Source organism: Nicotiana tomentosiformis, chromosome 10 (genome assembly GCF_000390325.3).
Source record: "Nicotiana tomentosiformis chromosome 10, ASM39032v3, whole genome shotgun sequence".
NCBI lineage: Eukaryota > Viridiplantae > Streptophyta > Magnoliopsida > Solanales > Solanaceae > Nicotiana > Nicotiana tomentosiformis.
Genome location: NC_090821.1, coordinates 34,658,450 through 34,678,024, shown reverse-complemented (window position 1 = coordinate 34,678,024; position 19,575 = coordinate 34,658,450). Strand labels below are relative to the sequence as shown.

General features: G+C 35.4%; 1 long non-coding RNA gene and 1 pseudogene across 3 annotated transcripts; one reads left to right on the top strand and one right to left on the bottom strand.

Moving 5' to 3' along the window:
- Positions 1–310: 310 nt before the first annotated feature.
- LOC138900659 (uncharacterized) lies at positions 311–1,631 on the bottom strand (annotated as a pseudogene).
- Positions 1,632–7,831: 6,200 nt separating this feature from the next.
- Positions 7,832–13,121, top strand: LOC104094247 (uncharacterized). 3 transcript variants are annotated; one of them, XR_685835.4, is made up of 5 exons: positions 7,832–7,989; positions 8,112–8,187; positions 8,423–8,472; positions 11,104–11,171; positions 12,780–13,121. It is a non-coding gene; the product is annotated as an uncharacterized lncRNA (long non-coding RNA). The 3 variants fall into 3 exon arrangements; XR_685837.4 differs by lacking the exon at positions 8,423–8,472; XR_685838.4 differs by lacking the exons at positions 8,423–8,472; positions 11,104–11,171.
- Positions 13,122–19,575: the final 6,454 nt, after the last annotated feature.

Genomic DNA, 19,575 nt, shown 5'->3' with positions numbered 1-19,575 from the left:
CTAATTTTCCACAATTGTAACAAGTACATTCGGATAATTTTTTCTTAATTCTATATGGTCTTTTTCTTTTGTAATCTTTTATATAATATCTTTTCCTCGGGTTTTTATACTTATATTTTAACTTATTTCTTCTATATTTTTTATATTTTCTTTTATAATTTTTCTTTTTATAATAATTATCTGTACATCCAAACTGGGGTGCAGTTTTAATTTTACAACATGTAAGGTTTTTTATCAGTGTTTTTTCCATTTTAATTTCTTCTTTATGTTTTTCACATAATTCTATAAACCAATTCTTTAAATATCTAATTCTAGCTCCTAAGGTATCTTCTAATCCTGCTTTTTCCCAATCTCTTATTATTTTAGAACTAAAAGGTTCTGGTAATTTTGTAAAGTATATTTTTCTGATTTCTTTTCCTTCTTCAACACTATATGTTCCTTTATAGTAATATTCTTTAAATGCACACGTATATTCGTCTATGTAACACATGTTACATATAGCTAGTTTGTTCATTAGATTTCTACTTACTGTTTTTTCTTTTTGTTGCTCTTCTATTTCTGTTGTCATACTACTAAATTCATTTCTTATAGCTAATTCATATTTTATTAATATGTCTATAGTTGTTGTAGCTGATTCACCATCGAATTTTTTATTACTTCTTAATGCTTTTATACTTTCATCATTTAGATTTTGTATCCATAATTTTACTGTTCCTATTATTGTCCTTTCTATATATCCTGGTGCTTCTGGAATTGGTATTTTATTATCTATTAATTGTTTTGATATATATCCTACCCATAGTTGTATTATTTTATTAACGTCTTCTACGCAATCTAAGTCCAAAAAGTTATATTGTTCATTTATTGTTTTTGGTGTCCATTTTCTGTTTAATCTTTTATCCCATAATACTTTACTTCTGTCACTTCGTTCATAATTATTATTGTAATATGTTGGTATTGTTTGTTTGTATTTTCTTTCTTTTGATGTACTTGGTTTTTCGCTTATATCTCCGGCATATATTTCTGGATTTATTATGTTATTTGTTTTAGTTATAAGTTCTGTATATGTTTCACTTATTTCTGAATCTTCTGAACTTTCTGTATTCTGTTCATTTTCATTATTAGTTTCATTTATTTCTTCAAGTTTTACTTCTATGTCCTCTTTTAATTTTTCCCTAAATTTTTCTATTTCTTCCTTCAATCTTTCTTCTTGCTCTAATTCTTTTTTCTTTTCTCTTTCTCTCTGTTTGTTTTCATACAATTCTTTTAATATTGCTAATTCTTTTTCTAATTCCATTATCCTGGTGTTTTTGTTTTCTTCCACTTGCTGTAATTCTTTTTTAGCTTGTTGCCTAATTTTTTCAATTTCATTTTTCCTATCAATTTCTTCATTTTCTTTTATTATTCTTGTCATTGCTGTTAAACTATCTTCTAATCTTGCAGTTTCTTTTTCTAACATTAAATATATGTTTTCTCCTACTTTCTTATATCTTCTTCCTATATTTGAAGTTATTATTTTTATTTTTAATCCATCCAAATTTTCGTATGTTTTTTCGTCTACCGCAAATTCTTCTTTATTCATATTTTATGTTTAATCTTAAGTTGTAAGATATACTTATATTCTAGTTTTGACATTTTGTTTATTAATTTACCGTGGATTAAAGGAAGTGAAAAGGTAACCCAAAAATTAGAAAATGAAAAAATAAATGAGCAACAAATAGAATTAATAATATTTGCTATAAATAAGATAAAAATAATTCAAGACAAATTAGAATCATTATATAATGAAAATCCCCTTCAAGGATGGGATAAACATAAAACGAAAGTAAAAATAGAATTAATAGATGAAAATAGTATAATAACACAGAAACCATTAAAATATAATTTTAATGATCTAGAAGAATTCAAAATGCATATAAAAGAACTATTAAAAAATAATTATATACAGGAAAGTAATAGTAAACATAATAGCCCAGCATTTATAGTAAATAAACATAATGAGCAAAAAAGAGGTAAAAGTAGAATGGTAATAGATTATAGGAATTTAAATGCAAAAACAAAAACATATAATTACCCGATACCAAATAAAATATTAAAAATAAGGCAAGTACAAGGATATAATTACTTCAGTAAATTCGATTGAGGCTAATTCCTGAGGATTCTATTATATGTATGAATTTTTCTAATAATTTTATATGTTGATCTTGTGTCCTTGAGTATAGTAGTATATCGTCTATGTAGATTATACAGTTTTCTAATTGATTAAAATAGCTATCCATAAAATGTTGGTATCTTCCTGGTGCATTTTTATATCCAAATGGTAAAACGTTCCATTCATAAAATCCTTGTGGTACTGTAAAAGCTGTTAATTTTTTAGATTCTTCTTCTAATTTTAGGTGATAAAATCCTGTTAGTAGTATATCGTCTATGTAGATTATACAGTTTTCTAATTGATTAAAATAGCTATCCATAAAATGTTGGTATCTTCCTGGTGCATTTTTATATCCAAATGGTAAAACGTTCCATTCATAAAATCCTTGTGGTACTGTAAAAGCTGTTAATTTTTTAGATTCTTCTTCTAATTTTAGGTGATAAAATCCTGATTTACAATCGAATTTACTGAAGTAATTATATCCTTGTACTTGCCTTATTTTTAATATTTTATTTGGTATCGGGTAATTATATGTTTTTGTTTTTGCATTTAAATTCCTATAATCTATTACCATTCTACTTTTACCAATTCTTTTTCTAATTCCATTATCCTGGTGTTTTTGTTTTCTTCCACTTGCTGTAATTCTTTTTTAGCTTGTTGCCTAATTTTTTCAATTTCATTTTTCCTATCAATTTCTTCATTTTCTTTTATTATTCTTGTCATTGCTGTTAAACTATCTTCTAATCTTGCAGTTTCTTTTTCTAACATTAAATATATGTTTTCTCCTACTTTCTTATATCTTCTTCCTATATTTGAAGTTATTATTTTTATTTTTAATCCATCCAAATTTTAGTTCCGCATGTTTTGAGCCATGCTGCTGGCTTAGGTTTTTTGCTTCTATAATCTGCAACCTCTTTTCTACTTCCGTCATTTGTAGTGATAGTGTAGTAAGTATTGAAAATAGGTCTTGTGTAGTTTCTTCTTCATTTGTTTGTGTACTTTTGTCTTGATAAGTAATCTGCAATCACATTCTTGTCAGTAGGAATTATTTCTATTGTAAATGTGAAATTTAGTATATTTAATACGAGTCTTCGTATTTCTTTCGTTGTAACTGAGTCTTGTACCTTTTTGGTTATCCACCATTTAACTTGTGTGTTATCTGTTCTATTAGAATCATTATATAATGAAAATCCCCTTCAAGGATGGGATAAACATAAAACGAAAGTAAAAATAGAATTAATAGATGAAAATAGTATAATAACACAGAAACCATTAAAATATAATTTTAATGATCTAGAAGAATTCAAAATGCATATAAAAGAACTATTAAAAAATAATTATATACAGGAAAGTAATAGTAAACATAATAGCCCAGCATTTATAGTAAATAAACATAATGAGCAAAAAAGAGGTAAAAGTAGAATGGTAATAGATTATAGGAAAGGACACAAGATCAACATATAAAATTATTAGAAAAATTCATACATATAATAGAATCCTCAGGAATTAGCCTTAGTAAAAATAAGGCAGAAATACTTAAAAATCAGGTGGAATTCTTAGGAATTCAAATAGATAAAAATGGAATTAAAATGCAAACACATATAGTACAAAAAATAATAAATTTAAATGAAACCCTAGATACAAAAAAGAAATTACAATCATTCTTAGGATTAGTTAACCAAGTTAGAGAATATATACCTAAATTGGCAGAAAATTTAATCCTTGAGTATAGTAGTATATCGTCTATGTAGATTATACAGTTTTCTAATTGATTAAAATAGCTATCCATAAAATGTTGGTATCTTCCTGGTGCATTTTTATATCCAAATGGTAAAACGTTCCATTCATAAAATCCTTGTGGTACTGTAAAAGCTGTTAATTTTTTAGATTCTTCTTCTAATTTTAGGTGATAAAATCCTGATTTACAATCGAATTTACTGAAGTAATTATATCCTTGTACTTGCCTTATTTTTAATATTTTATTTGGTATCGAAGTACTCCTCCATAACTATGGTTACTTGAGTCTGTCTCTACTATATATATAAATTCTCTATTTTCATCTGGAAAATATAGTTTTGGTAATTTTTTACACATATCTTTTATTTTTTGTATATATGTTTTGTCTTTTTCATCAAAGTGATATTCTATATCTTTCTTTAATTTTTTCTGTAAAGGTTTTAAATTTTCTGCCAATTTAGGTATATATTCTCTAACTTGGTTAACTAATCCTAAGAATGATTGTAATTTCTTTTTTGTATCTAGGGTTTCATTTAAATTTATTATTTTTTGTACTATATGTGTTTGCTTTTGTAATCTTTTATATAATATCTTTTCCTCGGGTTTTTATACTTATATTTTAACTTATTTCTTCTATATTTTTTATATTTTCTTTTATAATTTTTCTTTTTATAATAATTATCTGTACATCCAAACTGGGGTGCAGTTTTAATTTTACAACATGTAAGGTTTTTTATCAGTGTTTTTTCCATTTTAATTTCTTCTTTATGTTTTTCACATAATTCTATAAACCAATTCTTTAAATATCTAATTCTAGCTCCTAAGGTATCTTCTAATCCTGCTATGCTCCTACTCCTATAAAACACAATAACAACACTACAAAAATAATACAATAATAAATAAACAAAATAAACAAAATAAAAAGAAATAGTAAAATTGGGTTGCCTCCCAACAAGCGCCTTATTTATAGTCGCGGCACGACGCCATCAATTTCACCACATTTTCTTCCACTTTGAGGATATGAATTGCAGCCCCAATTTTGCAAATTTTTCTGTCATGTTCCTGAGGCGATGGTGTGAAAATAAAGGAACCAAGCAATAGATATCGCATCTTGCACTTCTTGGCCCTTAAGTGAGGGATGTCATTTTGTCTCCTTGGCATCACAAATTTCAGAATATATGCACTTTGTTCCCCATCCATTGACTCCTCCATAGGCTCGAATGGATCATTTCTCGTGTCACCAACCAAGCACAATGTTGAAAAGTGGTTAGAATGAGGTCCAATACACTTCAACCCTACAATCGCTTTACTTTTAATATCCTCACTTTTGTACACTTCATCAATCTTGGCATCATTAATAATATTTTGGTCGAATGGTTGGAACTCCTCTTTTTGCTCCACAAGCTGACCAGTATCCACAACAATTGATTGTAGGGCATCAAACTCCTCAACCTTTTTATTCAATTTAGCTTGCAGGTCATGGATATCTGAGCCAAATTGGTCTATCTCTTACCTGAGCTCAGTTCTTCCTTCTATCAGTTGTTCTGTCATATTTGAAAGACCATTACGAAGAAACTCATGAGATTTTATCATTTAAGCTTGTTCCTCTAGCCAAGATTGGCTCACTATATCTGCTTCTTCAAATTATCTTCTGGTGGGAACTCGCTCTCTTTAGCCACTTCGTCAGCCTCGGCCTTCATTCTCAAGATTGTTGCACTAATTCTTTGTATAGCCTTTTGATTTTCATCTTGCTGCTCGGCTATTTGCCTTATCATGTTCATAATATGGGCAACACGCTCTACATCCTCCACTTCATTGCTCCTATCAAACTCATAAACATTATTAGAAATATCATAATAGGGGCTCAGAGAAGGGTAAAAGGAATTAAGACAACCATCCCAATATCCATCTTGACAACCACACACATTACAAAAATTCCACTCATAAGATTGAGATTCACAATTTTGCCACAAGTGTGGTCCTCCACAATATGGATAGGGATCACCAAAATAAGAATAACCAATATTCGACCAATTCTCATTCCAAGATGTCATGTCAACAAAGATAATAAAATATTAAATTAAGCTAAAATTTAAAAATCTGAATAGACAAAAATTAAAAATCTAATCTAGTAGACTAGTTAATTTCTAAGTCCCCGACAACGGCGCCAAAAACATATTGCTTCCAAACGCACACGCAAGTATACGTGGCCGACAAGTAATATAGGGTTGTAAGTTCAAATATCGTACCCACAGGGACTTGTGATTAACTATCAACAAAATTAAACCCAAACAATTAAACTATTCAAGCGATATTCTAACATATGACTATTAAATTAAAATTAATTTAGAGTGGCAAACTAAGATATTAAAGGAAACAAGTTGGTGAAATTAGACAAAAATTCAATGAGAGCCGATATTCTAGAGTTATGGGTTAGCTAACAATCCCGTTGAGTCTTCCGCTTAAATTGTCTAATTAATTTATCTGCTTTATTGGTTGACAGGGTTAATATTACTCTTACCCTTCACCCGAAGTACTACTCGCCTATTCAAGTTAACCTAACGCATATATTCTTATGGAATTAAGATTTAACAAGAATGCATTAATAATTCCCGTATAATAACCAAGCAAGGCGATTGGGTATATCCCTATCCTAACCGCAAATCCGTTCCCGATAATCAGGTTCAAGATCTCGCTCTACTCAATCTTATATGCAATCTTGAATTTTCTCTCCCGAGTTCAATCCTAGATTCGTAGATAATATTCAATTCGTGATCAAGCAATCAAATAATTAAGTGTAAGATTGAATAAATAAACCAATATGATAAAATAATACGAACAATTCAAGCTTCAAACTACAACGTTCATGTAGTACCCAAAACTCTAGAACTAATAAACTATGAAATTAAAGGAAGAGAAGAGAAGAAAAACTGAGAATCCTTGCTCCAAGCGTGGTTTATGTTCTACTCCTCCAAAGTGATGTGTTCTCCCTCAAAAATATGTTAGATCTCCTCCAAATTAGGTTTAGACTTGCTTTTATACGAGTTGGGGGGGAGAGGGAGTCTTGGACCGAAATAACCTTGTCCCGGGCGAAGTATGAGATGTTTCCCGTCACCAGTGCCCAGGGTAGCGTGGGTGCTAGTCCTGGCGCTGGAAAAATAAACATTCTGCAAATTGGGCCACAGGAAGCGCCCTGTCACGACCCAAAATCTAACCATGGTCGTGATGGCGCCTATCGTATTACAAGGCAAGCCTATTCCCCAAAATATTACTACTAAACCGATTATAGGAATTTAATAAACTATTTCAATATTTGAATTTCTCATAAACTAAATTAACTTTAAATATAATTTTAGAAATACGAAAACGAGCCCCAAACATCGGGGTGTCACCAAGTCACGAGCGTCTAAATCTATGAACTAAGAAATGAAACTGTCTAACTGTCTATACAATCCAAAAGAAGAAATGATAAAAGGAGTGACAAGGTCTTGCGGACGCTAGCAGCAATCTTGCAATCTCCAAAGATAGCCGGCCTGAACTCAACAATCGTCACGTAGTAACTCACCTGAATCTGAATGAGGTAATTATGAAAGACTTATCTAGCTTTTTCCTTTGAAATTCTTTTCCTCTTTCCATATTCTTGTATAGTTAGCAGATTTTTTCCCTATATATGAAATTGCAAGAGGATTTTTCGGATGTCCATAAACATAACTTATGTAAATTTAAAGATTACAGTCAAGAAATGAATAGGAAATTTCTTTTATTTTTGAGGGGGATGCATCAATGGACGAGGTATTTTTTATCCTAAAACTTCTTGTGGCTTAAAAATATACATGTGGCTATTTTGTGTGTGTTTAGGTTTGTAGGTGTAGCCATTTTTGTATTTATTTTTTCCATGTTCTATATAACGTGATATTGGCTACCTTTCCTTTCCCGCTTGTTTGAGTTATGGTTTACCATGCATCGCTCCATCTTATAAGGTGAGGCGTCTAGAAAAGATTGGAGGAAAGGGTGCTTTCCCCAAGCAGTTGGACGGGAATGCTGCCGGACCGGTGGAGGATTTTGTTGAATCTACCACAACGGTCAATGACATATAACTTGTAAGAAATTATGTTTTTGCAGTGGTTACTTGTGATAAGCTACGGTTGCAATGCATTTATTAATTCCATCCAAGGTTATCAAAGATTAATTCTGATTTGCTTATTCCTAATCTCCATTGCAGACTGCGTCTGGCCTTCAGGTAAAATGAACAAGCTTTTGGGAGACATGAGCTCCTCCATTGCATAATTTAAACACAGGTACTCTGGAATTAAGCCCTGCCCTTACTCAAATTATGCAGTATTTTTTTCTTTTTTCATTCTAGGAGCAAATCGTCTTCCAATAAAAGTCCAATTTAAGAACAGAATTAGATAAGTTTAGTGTAAAATTCAAGTGGTACGTTCTTAATAGTTATTTGTGTTGTTAAACATTGCAAATGAAAAAAAACAAGTACTCGGCAATTTCTGATATGCTGTATTTGAACCGTATTAATAGGATAAAAGTTGCCACTTTTCGTCCTACGTTGATGTGTTCGGAGTTTTCAGGTTGCACTTCCTTTCTATAATCTTTCACCTTTGTACTATAATTATACTTGCACTTTGAACTCTATAGTTATCATTGGGCATTCGCACTTTCTCATTCTTAATTGAATCATCATATGAAATATGTATCATGTTAAATTAATAATGAAAATAATGCTAAAGCTACCTTTTAAAAGGTCCAATATAGAAACTTTCAAATGTGAATATCCAAGCAGTAGCCATCTATCCCACCAGGAGTCAATATTTTGGTAATAAGCAAACAACGAAGATAGAAATTCCATCTCCGTTTGATCATTAAGCATTTCAGAAAAGTGTATCTTATCAATTCATTAGGAGTATAGCCGCTAACATAGAGTTTGAGAGATTCATTAGGTTACTTGTAGTGAGTTCTGCAATAAAATATGCTACAGCTGTTATATTTTGGGTCTTGCGAAATGCACTTTATTGAAGCACATACATCATATTAGCTTCAAAGATTTACAAATGATACGTTGTCAACTTTTGCACTGTAACGACCCGACTTGTCGTTTTAAGAATTTAAGCCCCGCCTGGCGGCATAAGGCCCTGAGCAGCTTCTTATTATGTGTATTGACTTGCGTGCGTGGTTGAATTCAGTTACCGGATGATTTGGAGTGATTTGGGACACTTGGTCCCCAAAACGGAAGCTTAAGTCTTAGAATTTTTACCGTAGTTGGAACTGTGTGAAGACGACTCCGGAATGGAATTTTGATGATGTCAATAGCTCCGTATGGTGATTATGGACTTAGGAGCGTGTCCGAAAAATTATTTGGAGGTCCGTAGAGGAATTTAGCTTGAAATGGCGAAAGATAAATTTTTGGGAAGTTTGACCGGGGGTTAACTTTTTGATATTGGGGCCGAAATCCGATTCTAAAAATTGGAATAGCTTCGTTATGTCAATTATGACTTGTGTGCAAAATTTGAAGTCATTCCAGATTAATTTGATGTGTTTCGGCATAAGATATAGAATTTGAAATTTCAAAGTTCATTAGGCTTGAATTGGGGTATGATTCGTTGCTTTGATGTTGTTTGATGTGATTTGAGGCCGCGAGTAGGTTCGTGTTATGTATTGGGACTGGTTGATACAATTGGACGGAGGCCCGGGGGCTTCGGGTTTGATTCGAGGTGGTTCCGGACCAAGTTTGGGTGTTTTGATGCTGCTGGTTGCTGGTTTTGGTAGTGTTCTTCGCGTTCGCGAAGAAGAATTTTGCTGTTACGACTTTGTTCTTCGCGTTCGCGAAGAAGGAAGTTTTTATGTTCGTCATCTGACTTTAGAGGCTCATATCTCGCAATCTATAAGGAATTTGGAGATGATCTACAAATGAAAGTTGTAGCTCTTTGTGTTTAGTTTTCAGAAAAGTAAATCATTTGTCATTTGGAGTTGTGTACAAAAAGTTATAGTGGATATATTATAGGCTGTCCGGGAAGAGTTTGGAAATCTCGGTTGCACAAGGCTGACTTTGGAAGCTTATATCTCCTAATATATAAAGAATTAGGAGATAAGCAACAAATGCAAATTATAGCTCTTGGAGTCTAGTTTTCAGAAAGTCAAACAATTCATCATTTGGAGTTTTGTACAAAAAGTTATGACCATTATACTAAAGGTTATCTGAGAAGAGTTTGAAAATAACTTTTGAAGAATTTGTTCATCGCGAACGCGAGGGGAGTCTCGCGAACGCGAAGAACAAACCCCTGGGCAGCAGAATAAAGTCCAAATTCGTATCATTCTTCCATTTTTGGACCAAGGAAGCTCGAGTGAGGCGATTTTTCGAGAGTTTTTCAAGGAAAACATTGGGGTAAGAATTCCTAACTTGATTTTGGTTAAATTACATGAATCTATTGTTGTTTTTATCACTAAATTAGTGAATTGGGTTGAAAAATTTAGAAAACCCTCTTGGTTTAAATTTAAGATTTGGAGGTCGATTTGTTATTGGAATTCGATAAAATTGGTATGGTTGAACTCGTATCGGAATGAGTGTTCGTATTTTATGAAAATTATGTCGGGTTTCGAGAGGCGTATGATTTCAGCACCACCCACCCCAACAGCCGTCCGTCTACCCAGAGGCGGAGGGCAGGTAGGTAGGGGCTATCCTAGAGGTGGAGGCCAGTCAGGTGGCGCTCCAGATAGGTTCTATGCTTTTTCGGCCAGACCAGATGTAGTGGCCCTAGATGTCGTGATCATATGTATTATTTCTATCTGCGGTAGGGATGCTTCAGTACTATTTGACCCAGGGTCTATATATTCATACATTTTATCTCTGTTTTCTCATTTCTTGGGTGTTTCTCGTGAGTCCTTGGGTACTCCTATTTATGTGTCCACTCCTGTGGAAAATTCTGTCATGGTGGATAGGATTTACAAGTCCTGCCTTTTATGGTTACGAGACAAGAGCGGATCTGTTGTTGCTTGATATGACCGACTTTGACGTCATCTCGGGCATGGATTGGCTATCTTTATATCATGCCATCCTTGATTGCCATGCCAAGACTATTACCTTGGCGATGCCAGAGTTGCCTTGACTTTTGTTGACTTTTTGGAATAAAATTTTAAGTCGACGTATTATTATCCGGAATTGTTTCCGATGAATTTTAATGAAGTTATATAATTAATTTGGATAGATTTGAGCGGTCCGGAGGTCAATTCAAGCAAGAAGGTGATTTTTTAATATCGGCATAACTTCAAAAAGGTAAGTGTCTTGCTTAACCTCGAGTGGGGAAATTACCCCTTAGGCATTGAGTCTTATTTGCCATTTGTGAAATGTGAACGCAAGGTGACGAGTACGTACTCGGGCTTATACGTGCAAAATTCATTGAATTAAAGTCGTAGGCATTATTGTGTAGTAAATTGGAAAATTGTGAAAAATTATTAAATCATCTGTTTGCCATCCCTAAATACTTATTGTTGAATTTGTTTTTATATGATAATTTGATGTGATTGTTACTTGATTATTTATGTAATTCTGTGAATTTGCTGGTTTGATAATTATTGAAATTTAATTTTATTATGGATTTTTTTCTCTGCAAATAATTAATTAAATGAGCTTAAGAAGAGGTATTTATATGATTATTAAAAATTTGGAGTTAATGAAGACTTTGCTTTATGTTGAGTAATTTCTATCTCTGTTGATTCTTTTTGGGTGTTGTACACATTGTGTGGATCCTTCGACTATTTGTTGTAAAATTAATTGACTTGGTTGTATCTTTGGATTTTGGTTGTAGCTATTCGGCAAATTGTGATATGAATTGATTTTGTTATGTTGCCGTGATAATTTTTCGTGTAAATATTTTGTGTTGTGTTAATTATTATTTTGAAGATATAAGGGTGGCATTTCACCGTTGATATTATGTGGGTATAAGGATGACATTTTACTATGGTTGTGTTTGTTGGAATATTGTCTGAGTGGAGCGATAAGGGTGGCAATAGGAGCGATAAGGGTGGCAATATGAGCGATAAGGTTGGCAATATGAGCGATAAGGGTGGCTATTGATATTGTCTAGGCGGAGCGATAAGGGTGGCTATAGGAGCGATAATGGTGGCTATTGTCAGGGACGATATGTGATGATGTGGGGTTGTGGCGTTGATGATTTTCATGTGATGTGATTTTCTTGTGTTTATTTTTATACCTTGTGCAATTTGTCTTGTCATTGGTAAATTGATAACAATCTGATTTATGTTGAAATTGAGAGCATGTGGTTATTGCCAAGCGGATTATAAAATGAAATGTGGGCACGAGGCGGCGTGAGTAAATAATGAGGATATTTGGCACGTGAATTGTCCGTGCAGTTGTGATATTAAATGAGGGCACGAGATGCATGGGAAAATATGATGATTTAATTATGGGCACAAAGTGCCGTGGAAATATGAAAATGGGCTGAGACCCGTGTTTATGAAAAATATGAAAATGGGTTGAGACCCGTATTTTTATGATTATGAAATGAGGTGTCACATGGTGACTTTTTAATCGAAAGAATTATATTCAAAATATTTATTTGGAAGGATTTTTATTTAAAAAAGAATTATATGAAAGAATTGTATTTGAAAAAATTTATTGAAAGAATTATATTTAAAAAATAATTATTTGAGAAAAACTACATTTGAAAGAGAGTTATTTGGAAGAATTATATGTGAAGGATATTTATTTGAAAAACTTGAAATTATTTGGGCGTACATGTATTTATTAATTGTTGAGTGATATTTATGGTATTCTTGTTGTCTTGCTGCGCATACCATTGGTTGTTTTATCCTGCCCTTATTGCTATATGTTTCCTAATATTTTGTATATTATATTGCACAGGTTATTAGACTAGTGAGTGTCTTGACTGTACCTCGTCTGTACTCCATTGAGGTTAGTCTTGATACTTACTGGGTATCGACCGTGGCGTACTCATACTACACTTCTGCACATTTTTGTGTAGAGTCAGGTATTGGAGATATCAGACTTGAGCAGAGTTATAGTGCGATCGTAAGGATTTAAGGTAGAGCTGTTTGGCCGTCGCAGTTCCTTGGAATCTTTTCATTTCATTGTACTGTTAATTTGTAATCAAACAGTATTGTATATTTGGTCCTCGTGATCATTCCATGTATTCAGTTAGAGTTCGTGACTCAGTACTACCAGTATTGAGAGGTTGTATATTCATATTTATTCCGCTGTTAGTTTTGGTTACTTATTTAATTAAAAAACTTGGCTTCAAAATGTAATAGAAATCGGCTTACCTAGTCTTAGACACTAGGTGCCATCACGATATCTGTGGTGAGATTTTGGGTCGTGACATGCACCATAATTTTTGTTATACTACTAAGTTTGTCAAATGATATTTGTAGGATATGTTCAAGATCCTATGCAGTTAGAGGTGGAGAATATGTGAAAGATTAAGATGGTGCATAGTCTGATAAATGCTTGTGCAATCTTTAGATCAAAACAAAAAATAAAGCTTGATTAAAAATACAAGGAAGTGAGGCAAAATGGGTGTATCTTTTACCGTCTCTCTGTAGTAGGATATTCCTACTTACAATCATGGAACTCCTGAGCATTCATTTTGCCTTCACGCTAAGACTTGTTCCTCAGAAAGTATTGTTCGTCTAATAAGTCTAAATAATAAGACCGCTGATGTTCTTGCATCGAGGTTCTACTTTTACTACTATTTTAAAAACTGAAAGGTGATGTTGCTGAAATTCGATGGTGAGTCCGTCCGATCTACTTTCTTCAATGAGTTCTTAATACATATTACTACGATTTCATGCAGTAAGGGCTCATATGAAATTAGAAAAGGAAAATTTTTGTCTGGAACAATTGCTCCTAGGTCTATTGATATTGAGATGCTAAAAATCTGTAGATTGTAAAAGTGCAAAACTTAGCTGGATTGTCACGTAGTTTTTTTATCTTTGTTTCTGTCTTTTGCTTGCGCCGGATGTTTGTAGGGTTCATTGGTATTTCATAAGGAATTGTTTTCCATGTGCGATGACGTGTTTAGTTTAGTCTCCTATGTAGAAGTATGGACTCAAATCAACCATATATATATATATAATAGCAAGGTAGTTTTAGTCTTAAAAGGCAGATAGTTATCAAATGCAAAGGAAATTGGCAATCACTTAGGTCAGTGAGGAATTCTACCTTTTGCACCTCTCCAAGGGACATGAGCCCCGCTGTAAAATTTGGATTGTTTAATTGTTTGTTTATATTTAGTGTGTTGTCACTTATATGATCCTTCGTTCTTTATCTTTTGTTATGTAAGTCTGCATATGCTAGAGTTAAGAGAGTCAATCTGGCAATTAGATTCTATTCTTAGGGTATAGCGAATTTGAATTTGTCTTTAATGTTTGCATTGAGCTTAGTCCGAAATTCTTTAGAGAAGACACGGGAACCTCTATTTTGAGAGCATAAAGCTGCTTACTGTCATATTTTCTCGTTCTTGTTGTAATTGGAATTCAAAATTTTTATTTAGTATTCTTAAGAAGGTAAGACTTAAAAAGTTCTTGGTATTTAATTATTAATGATGCATAAGCTCATAGGTCAGTGAAGTACATGACATAAAGTATTTTATTGGTTATAATTTGTGCATCTAAACTACCTTTTGTGTGTCTAAACAACATGCTTCTTATTCTTTAGCAAGGAGTATACAGTTTTAATCATAATTTTGTAGGTAAAATATTCTCGATCATGCTTCAACAATATTTCTCAAGAATTGACTGATGAGAGTGACATATATTTATGCTTCAGGCATTATCCTACTATCCTACTGGTGATTCTGATGAGAAGACAAATAAGAAGCAAAAAAGAAAGTTGTTTGCACTCAACTAAAGACTTCTCATGGAATTAATTTTCGTGGGACTTATTTTGCAAATAGTTCATCATCAAAAGTAATTTATAGTTGACTGTGACTTTAAGATTATAGAAGATGTTGATATAATTGCAGCTTAGTTTTCTACTTCTTTAATGAACACACATTGCTGTTAATTTTCTTTTGGTAATCATGTAGTTGTGTTTGTTGGAACATGAAGCCTAAGTGAAAGGGGTTCAAAAAGGATAGAGGGTAGTTCATTGTAACGACCTGATCGGTCTTTTTGAGCATTTGCACTTCGATTGGCGGTTTGAGGGCATGAGTAGCTCCGTATGATGTATTATTACTTGTGTGAATCACCGATTTTTGTTTTCAGGTTATTCGGAATCGATTTGGAAGAATGAATTTCATTATGGAACCTTTAAGTTGGAAGAGTTGACTAAGTTTGACTTTTTGTGAATTTGACCCCGGAACGAAGTTTTGAGGGATCCGTTAGGTCCGGATAGTGATTTTGGACTCGGGCGTATGCCCGAATTTGCATTTGGATATTTCTAGAAGGATTTGACTCTAATTGGCGAAAGTGAAAAATTTGAAGGTTTAGAAAGTTCATAAGTTTGACCAGAAGTTGAATTTAAGGATATCATATTAGGATTGTAGTTTCGAGAATTGGAATAGCTTCGTTATGTTATTTGGGACTTCTGTGCAAAATTTGGATTCATTCCGGGTTGATTTGATATGTTTCAGCGCGAGTTTTGGAAGTCGGAAGTCGGAGGTTCAAAGTTCATTTAAGTTCGAATTGAGATGCGACTCGTCGTTTCGATGTTGTTATGTGTGATTTGAGGCCTCGAGTAATTCTGTATTATGTTATAGGACTTGTTGGTATATTCAGACAGGGTCCCGAGTGGCTCGGGTAAGTTTCGGACGAGGTTCGGATAGTTTTTGGGCTAAGCTGAATTTTCTGGGGCTGCTAGTTCTTGTGTTCCGCACCCGCAACTGATTTTGCGCAGGTGCGATAGTCGCAAAAGCGAGACCATGAGAGTTGAAGCGAAGAGCACTGTTGGGCAGGAGGCTGCAAATGCGGTGTCTTCCTCGCATCTCCGAAGGCGCAAATGCGGACATTTTATCGCAGGAGCGGATATGGACTGTTGGCGAGGGGTCGCAAGCGGGAAGTTTTGCGCAGAAGCATGACCGCAAGAGCGGGAAAATGATCGCAAAAGCGATGACTGCTGAGTTTGGGCCTATTCGCAGAAGCGAAGGCTGGGTCGCACGCACGAGTCCGCCGAAGCGGAAAATGGTTCGCAAATGCGAAATTGCTGGGCAGATTCTATATATTTTTGAGGTTTTGGTTCTTTTATCATATTTTTAGATTGGAGGCTCAGATTGAGACGATTTTTGAAGCAATTTTCACCATATGGATTGGGGTAAGTGTTCTCTACTTGGTTTTGATTTTATTTCATGAATCTATCTTCATTTTTGGTAATTGGTTGATGAATTTTAAAGAGGAAATTGGGGGTTTTTGTTTAAAACTTCATAAAGCGAATTTTCGAGTTTTGAGCATCGATTTGGAATTGGATTTGAGTGAAACTAGTATGGTTGAACTCGAAATTGAATGAGTTGTCGAATTTTGTATGTTTTGTCGGGATTCGAGGTGCGGACCCAGGTTTGATTTGTTTTTTTGATTTTGGAATTTTGAGTAAAGATTGGACCTTTATCAATTGGAATTGTTTCCTTAGGCTTTATTTGATGTATTTGAGTTGCTTTTCGCTAGTTGCGAGCCATCCGGAGGTCGGTCGTGTGTAGTGACTATTGGGGGATTGGAGACCAAAGTTGATCTCTTATTGCTTAGTATGGTTGATTTCAACGTGATCTTGGGTATGGACAGGTTGTCTCCATGTCATGCTATTCTGGATTGTCACGCTAAGACCGAGACGTTGGCGATGCCGGGTTTGCCAAGGATCGAGTGGAGAGGTTCTCTAGATTATGTTCCCAGCAAAGTGATTTCTTATTTGAAAGCCCAATGGATGGTTGGAAAGGGGTGCTTATCTTATTTAGCCTTTGTGAGGGATGTTGGTGCTGATACTCCTACTATTGATTCTGTTCCGGTGGTGCAAGATTTTCCGAATGTGTTTCCTGCAGACCTGCCGGGCATGTCGCCCGACAGGGTAGACTTTGGTTTTGACTTGGTGCCGGACACTCAGCCCATTTCTATTCCTCCGTATCGTATGTCACCAGCTGAGTTGAAGGAATTGAAAGAACAACTTCAGGAACTTCTTGATAAGGGGTTTATTAGGCCTAGCGTGTCGTCTTGAGGTGCACCGGTTCTGTTTTGTGAAGAAGAAGGGTGGTACTATGCGGATGTGCATCGACTATAGGCAGTTGAACAAAGTTACAATCAAGAACAAGTATCCTTTGCCGCTCATTGATGATCTATTTGACCAGCTTCAGGGAGCGAGAGTGTTCTCTAAGATTGATTTAAGGTCTGGGTATCACCAGTTGAAAATTCGGGACTCAGATATTCTATAGACGACATTCAGGACCTGTTGTGGTCATTATGAATTCCTTGTGATGTCTTTCGGGCTGACCAATGCCCCAGCAACATTCATGCATCTGATGAACATTGTATATCAGCCTTATCTCGACTCGTTTGTCATAGTATTCATTGATGATATCCTGATGTACTCTCGTAGCCAGGAGGAGCATGCCCGGCATTTGAGGATTGTGTTGCAGCGTTTGAGGGAGGAGAAGCTTTATGCCAAGTTCTCCAAGAGTGAGTTTTGGCTTAGTTCAGTGGTGTTCTTGGGGCACATGGTGTCCAGTGAGGGGATTCAGGTGGATTCGAAGAAGATAGATGTGGTTTAGAGTTGGCTCATATCGTCCTCAGCTACGGTGATTCGGAGCTTTCTCGGTTTGACCGGTTATTATCATCGCTTCGTGGAGGGTTTCTCGTCTATTGCATCGCCTTTGACCAAATTGACCCAAAAGGGTGCTACATTTAGGTGGTCGGATGAGTGTGGAGAGCTTTCAGAAGCTCAAGACTGCCTTGACCACAACTCCAGTTCTAGTTTTGCCTTCAGCTTCTGGTTCTTATACAGTGTATTGTGATGCTTCTCGGATTGGTATTGGGTGTCTTAATGCAGGAGGGTAGAGTGATTGCTTATGCTTCGCGTCAGTTGAAGCCCCATGAGAAGAATTATCTTGTTCATGATTTGGAGTTGGCTGCCATCGTTCATTGATTGAAGATTTGGAGACACTATCTCTATGGTGTGTCTTGTGAGGTATTTACAGATCATCGGAGTCTCCAGCACTTGTTCAAACAAAAGGATCTAAATTATGAGGCAGCAGAGATGGTTGGAGCTGCTAAAGGACTATGATATTACCATTCTATATCATCCCGAGAAGGCCAATGTGGTGGCCGATGCCTTGAGTAGAAAGGCGGTGAGTATGGGTAGCCTTGCATTTAATCCTATTGGTGAGAGACCGCTTGCAGTTGATGTTCAGGCCTTGGCCAACTAGTTCGTGAGATTAGATGTTTCGGAGCCCAGTGTGGTTCTAGCTTGTGTAGTTTCTCGGTTTTCCTTATATGATCACATCAGAGAGCGCCAGTATGATGATCCCCGTTTACTTGTCCTGAGGGAAACGGTTCAGCATGGTGATGCCAGGGATGTTACTGTTGGAGATGACGGTGTATTGTGGATGCAGGGCAGGCTTTGTGTGGCCAATGTAGATGGTTTGCGTGAGTTGATACTCCAGGAGGCTCACAGTTCGCGGTACTCCATTCATCCATCCAGGTGTCGTAAAGATGTATCAGGACTTGAGGCATCATTGTTGGTGGAGGATAATGAAGAAAGATATAGTGGGATTTGTAGCTCAGTGCCTTAACTGTCAACAGGTGAAGTATGAGCATCAGAGACCGGATAGATTGCTTCAGAGGCTTGAGATTCCGAAGTGGAAATGGGAGCGTATCATTATGGATTTTGTAGTTTTGCTCCCACGGATTTCGAGGAAGTTCGATGCTATTTGGGTGATTTTGGATCGGCTGACCAAGTCCGCGCAGTTCATTCCAGTGGGGCTACTTATTCTTCGGAGCGGTTGGCTAAGATGTACATCTGCGAGATTGTTTGCCTTCACGGTGTACCAGTGTCCATCATTTCAGATCGGGGCACGCAGTTTACATCGCAGTTTTGGAGAGCCGTGCAGCCAGAGTTGGGCACCCAGGTTGAGTTGAGTACATCATTTCACACTCAAACGAACAAACAGTCTGAGCGCACTATTCAGATATTGGAGGACATGCTACACGCTTGTGTCATTGATTTCGAGGTTTCTTGGGATCAGTTTCTAGCACTCGCAGAGTTTTCCTACAACAACTGCTATCAGTCGAGCATTCAGATGGCTCCATATGAGGCTTTGTATGGGAGACAGTGTCGATCTCCGGTGGGTTGGTTCGAGCCGGGTGAGGCTAGGATATTGGGTACTGACTTGCTTCAGGATGTTTTAGACAAGGTTAAATTGATTCAGGATCGGCTTTGCACGACGCAGTCTAGGGAGAAGAGTTACGCTGATCAATGTTGCTTACATGGCTGGGGAGAAGGTACTGCTCAAGGTGTCACCCATGAAGGGTGTGATGATGTTCGAAAATAAAGGCAAGTTGAGACCTCAGTATATTGGGCCGTTTGATGTGCTTCAAAGGATTAGAGAGGTGGCTTACAAGCTTGCCTTGCCACCTAGTCTATCGAGTGTGCATCCAATATTTCATGTTTCTATGCTCCTGAAGTATGTCGGTGATCCGTCTCAGGTTTTGGATTTTAGCACGGT